Here is a 6,174-nt window from a genome sequence, read left to right on the forward strand (position 1 = left end):
TTGCATGTATATTGTTTTTGTTGCTAATGGCAGGCCTCCGGATGGAGGATCTGCACAAGAAGACTGATGTCTGCTGGATTCATGCTCATTGTCTGCTGAGAGGTTTTGCATTTGCATTTGTTGAGTCTTTATCTTGCTATCTTTCAGGACTGGCAGCCAAATTTTGTTCACTTTAAGGGTTTCTTCTTTCTGGTTGAAATTGTCCAGGTGTTTGTGGATCTCAATGGCTCCCCTGTGCATCCTGACATGGAAGTCTTGGCATGGTCCAGAACTTCAGTGTTTTCAAACAGTATTTTGTGCCCAGGATGGTTTGTGGCATGTTCTGCTATGGCTGGTTTTTCTGGCTGGCCCAGTCTGCAGTGTCTCTCGTGTTCCTTGATCCTTGTTTGCACGCTGCGTTTGGGGGTCCCTATGAAGACTTGTCCACAGCTGCATGGTATGCGCTAAACTCTTCCTGCGGCTGTGAGAGGGTCTCTCTGGTCCTTGGCTGAGCAAAGCATTGGCTGGATTTTCTTTGTCGGTTTGTAAACCATTTGCAGGTTGTGCTTCCTCACCACTTTGCCTATTCTGTCTGTGACTCCTTTGATGGATGATGACACTCATGGCAGCCCAGAAACACCTGCCTTGCCCCAGCATCTGTGGCGGTGGCCATGGTGCCAGTGGGCCGTGGCTGGTGGTCAGCAGGTGTGGCCACTGCCATGACAGCACCATGCCAGGAGAGGCTGACTGCGGAGGAGGAGGAAGAGCCAGGTCCAGCGAGGCGAGGGGCAGAGAGGGCCGAGAGGGCACCTTCTCAGCCTCGCCGGCTGTCATTCCCAATCATGTCTCTGGCAGAGAGACTTGACAGCAGCCCCAGCGATGACCTGGATGGATGCATCCCTTCGGCCTACTTTCACCTGGGAGCAGGAACAGATGCAGCGAGAGGCAGCGGCAGTGGAGGGCTGGCACTTCCAGGGCACAAGTGCCCAGGCTGATACTCTGGCTTTGCAAGAAAAGTGCAAGGCCCCAGCTGCCAGCGAGAGGGAGAAGGTCACACACAGACACAGACACACACACAGAGAGAGAAAGAGAGAGAGAGAGAGAGTCCAAGCAAGGACAAGCAGGGAGTTCAGCGCAAAGGCATGAGGAGGCAGTCAGGCAGGACTGAGAGCGAAAGAGAGAGGTCTTCCCAGCAGCAGTGATCTGGAGGGGACCTTGCTCAGCTCCTTCTGGGCCTTGGCGCCTTGTCACCCAGAAAGGGTCCAAGACCAAGCAGCAAGAGTCCCTTCTGCGCTGAAATGGAACCCCAGGGTGGCCATACTGGGAACGGAGGTAAAACAGGGCAATGGAAGGTGGAGGGAAAGGCCACCGGATGAACTGGGCTCCCAACGGAAAGGAAAGAAGGACACAGAACCAGGGCAGGGGTTGTGCAGCATAAGTCTCTGCATGTCGTAGACGTAGAGAGACCTTGGAGGAATAAACTCTTCTAGAACATGGCCACAGAGCCCAAAAAATCCACAAACAACTATGGATGCCAGCCATGAAAGCCTTCGCCGTCACCTTTGAGACTGACTGAAAGAAAGAAATGGGGAGCATGCGCTTTCATAGTCTTCTCAATGCCATTGACCCCCCCCCCCCCCCCCAAGGGCCGCGGCCGAGGAAGGGAGGAAAGGAGGAAGGGGCTGGAAGGGGCCTTCTCTGGGGCAGCCCCCCCTCAGGGTCCGGAAAGGCCAGGCCTGCCCCCTTCCCCCTTCTCCAAGGGAAGCCTCCTTCCCTCCCTCTCTCTTTAAAGGAAGGCCCTTCAAGAGCCGGGTGCCCCCTGATCATTAGCGCCCTTCCAACGGCTTCTTCACATTTTAATTGTATGTTTTCATTGTGTTGTTAATGGTTTAATTCTGTTTTCTTCTTAATCATGTGCATTTCCCCCCAGTTACATTGCATTTGTTTCACTTTGTCAGCTGGGTTTTGGAGCAAATGGGAAGGGCAGGATTGTTTAATCTATTGAATGCACCTTTCCCCTTGAAAGGGACCCAAGGCAGCTTTTAAACCATTAAAACCAGGAACAAAACGGGGGACAGGGATTAAAAACAACCAGTTAAAGATGATTTGTACAAAAGGATGTTTGATTAAATAAAGATGATGGTGGTCTTGGTCTTGGTGAAGAGGAGGAGGAGGAGGATTTTGACCATGATGTTGATGGTGATGATAGACTAAAGAATTTGGATAACTGTCTGCTCAGGAAAAAAGAACAACACATTTGGGAGAAGTCAGCCCTTCATTCATGCTTCACCCATGGCTTTATTTCCTGCGCTGCAAACATTCACTCTGACTGATATCCACTTGTTCTTGTGGATACCTAGAATCGCATTGGCCTTGTTAGCTGCCGCATCACACTGTTGATTCAACTTGTGGTCAGCCTTGGACTCCTAGATCCCTTTCCATCCTTTCATACATGTAAGTCTCCTAAGCCGGTCTGCCCCCAGCCGATATCTATGCATTTCGCTTTTCACCTAAGCGCTACCTTACATTTCTCTGATTTGAATTGTTCAGTTGGGTTATCGTTGGCCAGCTTTTTGGGATAGTAAGGTGGCAGGATGCTTCGGCATCTCAGGGGTTCAAGCAAGACGCTGAAAGGCGCTGATGAGAGGTGGCGTGAACCACCCAGCGACGACACAACTATCATTCGTCTTGATACTTGTGGCAACTCTGTTTATATTATTATATGCCAGCATGAACTGAATACAGCCATTGTGCAAAGGCCAAAAACAGCACAATGGCACGCATAAAGGGTCTTACAAACACATATGACACCAACCAGGGTTTGGCCATTATCTCTGCGCTGACCCTCTCTCCTGTGTGGCCCACCATGATGATGACGATGGGCCAGACATGGATGGAGACGACCCTCACCTGCGCCAGGGCTCCTTTTTGGACCAAGGGGCATCTGCCAATACCAGCGCCGCCTGGCATCCCCCTCTCCTTCCTCCTCCTCCTCCTTGGAGGAACGTGAGCCATTACTGACAGCAAGAGACAGGGAGGCTTTGCATTTAGAAGGCTTGCCAGCCAGCTGTTTCAATTCTTCCAGCAATTAAATGGATTACAGTGGAAAATTAGATGTAATATTTGTTCGAGGCGAAATAAGCCAGAAATTGGCAGTCTGTGCAGTTCTGCAAAGCTGGAAGAGTTGGCAGAGCAGAAGGGCAGGACGAAGAGGGAAGGGGAGGGGAGCAACCTCTGCAGAGGAAGGGATCCGAAACAGGGAAGGGGATCCAATGACCCTCCTCAGGATGGGAGCCACACACCTCCAGCTAGCAGCCACCTCCTCCAACAGCATCACCTCCTCTTCCTTCTCCTCCTCCTCCTCTTCATAGGATCATAGAAGAGACCCCAAGGGCCCTGATCCAGTCCAACCCCCTTCTGCCATGCAGGAACTCTCCCTCAAAGCATCTCCATTGACAGATGGCCATGAGCCAAGCAGTGATCACTTCCTTTTGCACCCCTTTGTCCTGGCTCTACAGGGAGAGAAGGCCACCCACTGAACCCAAGAATGGAGGAGACCCATGAGGCCTCTGGATCAGTTTCAAGGTTCCCAGGAGGTGGGCATGGCAGAAGGGGGTTGGACTGGAGGGCCTTTGGGGTCTCTTCCAACAATATGAATCTATGGTTCTATGTTTAGCCTGGAGAAGAGAAGGTTCAGAAGTGATATGATAGCCCTGTTTAAATACTTGAAGGGGTAACATATTGAGGATGGAGCAAGCTTGTTTTCTGCTGCTCCAGAGAATAGGACACAGAACAATGGATGCAAGCTCCAGAAAGAGATTCCAGCTCAACATTAGGATAGAATCATAGAATAGAATCATAGAATCATAGAGTTGGAAGAGACTCCAAGAAGGGCCCTGATCCAGTCCAACCCCCTTCTTCTGCCATGCAGGAAATCCAAATCAAAGCATTCCCAACAGATGGCCATCTAGCCTCTGTTTAAAGACCTCCAAGGAAGGAGACTCCACTACACTCTGAGTAAGGAGTGTGTTCCACTGTCGGACAGCCCTTACTCTCAGGAAGTTCCTCCTAATGTTAAGCTGGAATCTCTTTTCCTGGAGCTTGCATCCATTGCTCCATTGGGTCCTGTTCTCTGGAGCAGCAGAAAACAAGCTTGCTCCCTCCTCAATATGACCTCCCTTCAAATACTTAAACAGGGCTGTCATATCACCTCTTAACCTTCTCTTCTCCAGGCTAAACATCCCCAGCTCCCTAAGTCATTCCTCATAGGGCATGGTTTCCAGACCTTTCACCATTTTAGTCGCCCTCCTTTGGACACATGGCTCCAGTTCCTCAATGTCCTTTTCGAATGTGGTGCCCAGAACATGAGGAGGAACGTCATGACAGAAAGGGCTGTTTGACAGTGGAATATACTCCTTCCTTGGAGTTTGGTGGAGTCTCCTTCTCTGGAGGTCTTTAAGCAGAGGCTGGATGGCCCTCTGTCAATGGAGGCGCTTTGATGGAGAGTTCCTGCATGGCAGAAGAAGGGGGTTGGACTGGACCAGGGCCCTTTTGGGGGTCTCTTCCAACTCTATGATTCTGTGGGCTTGTGCGTTTCCTACATGTGGCCCAGGGGTCCAGGGGCCACAGGTGCAGCTGGGAATCCCGTAAGTTGGCTCCTGGGGTTGGCTTTGCAGGAGGTCCAGGAGAAGCCCATCCAGACGCAGGGCTGAAGGGCAACAGGAGGACCATGGGGCAAATGGGTGCAGAAGGATCCAGAATGGTTATGTGAAGGCTAGCTATCTGGCGTCACACCTGAGCTTGAAGTGAGTTTCTCTGCTTCCTTTCTTTTCCTTTATTTTAATGGGCAGCAGGCAATTTAGGATTAAATTAGCCTAAACCCAGAGTCAACACGCACACTGTGAACATACTTTGTGTGGGCTGGTATGTGCAGGTGTGTGTGTGTATGTGTGTGTGTGTGTGTTGTGAGCACTGCTCTGTGTCAATGGCAGGAAAGGGCTGCCATCACAGCAGGGAATGATCCGCGGTCCTCAAAGCAGTGAGTAAAGCTATGGTGGCATCGTGCTCATGGGCATCAGAAGGAAATTTGCCCTAGAGATGCACACTCTCAGCACACAGTGTTGCTATTGCCAGGACCACCTCACACGCCAGTGGCACGCACCCCATTCTTGTCCCACTGGCTTGGGGGAAGCAAAAGTGTGGGCTGCTACTGGTGATGCTGGTGGGGATGATAGGCCCTCTGGTCCTCCAGGCATCCCTTGCAGGGGGAGTGTGTGCCTGTTGTTCTTGCAAAGGATGCTGCTGTTTCCTGGGAAGGTGAGCAGCTGCCTCCCGATGCCAAAGGAGCCCATCCGGCCCAGAGCAGAACACGTGCGCTGTGGGCGTTTAATGCTTTGCTGATGAGCATTAAATATGGAAATTGTAATTAGTCTCTTAGCCAAACAGAATGGGCCCCACCTCCAGTTATGCCAGATAGGGAGCAGGGTTCATTAGCCAGATCATCACGACAACAACCCTGTGAGGGAGGCCCATACAAACCAGTGCTTTCCCAAGCAGAGAGAGAAGTGGTGGGGGTCTCTCTTCCACAAACAGGAGGCTCCATGGAAGGCCAGATGTGGGTTGCAGGACGGAGACAGGAATCCCAAGAGGCCTTGTGCTGAAAGGAGCCTGAAAGGGAGCCTGAAAGGGACCCCTCCAGTTTGGCGCCTGGGGGTCCCCAGGATCTACTAGCCACCTGCTCCTGAAGTTCAGGCATTACTCAGAGGAGTCCCTTCCTCCATCGAGGACCAGCTCTCGCAAAGTTGCTTCTGCTTAGAGCTTAATACCTCACAGGACAGGATCAAAGTTCAAAACATAGATTAGAAAGTTGGGCCAAAGCTAACAAAATGAAATTCAAAATGGAGAAATGTAAGGTACTGCACTTAGGGCAAAAAAAAAAAACCAAAATGCATAGATATAGGATCATGGGGGACACCTGGTTTGAGGAGACTTATATGTGTGAAAGGGATCTAGGAGTCCGGTTGAACATGAGTCAACAGTGTGATTCTAGGCTGCATCAATAGAAGCATAGGCCCAGTACATGCCGCCCCGAAAGGACAGGCGGGAGGCGGCTGGTTTTCCTGCGGAGGGACACTGCAGCAGCCAAACTGTGTGGCGTCCCTCCGCCCCCAAAACTGCCCCAATGCGATTTTAGGC

The sequence above is a fragment of the Sceloporus undulatus genome, chromosome 1, assembly GCF_019175285.1.
Source record: "Sceloporus undulatus isolate JIND9_A2432 ecotype Alabama chromosome 1, SceUnd_v1.1, whole genome shotgun sequence".
NCBI classification, from domain to species: Eukaryota; Metazoa; Chordata; class Lepidosauria; order Squamata; family Phrynosomatidae; genus Sceloporus; species Sceloporus undulatus.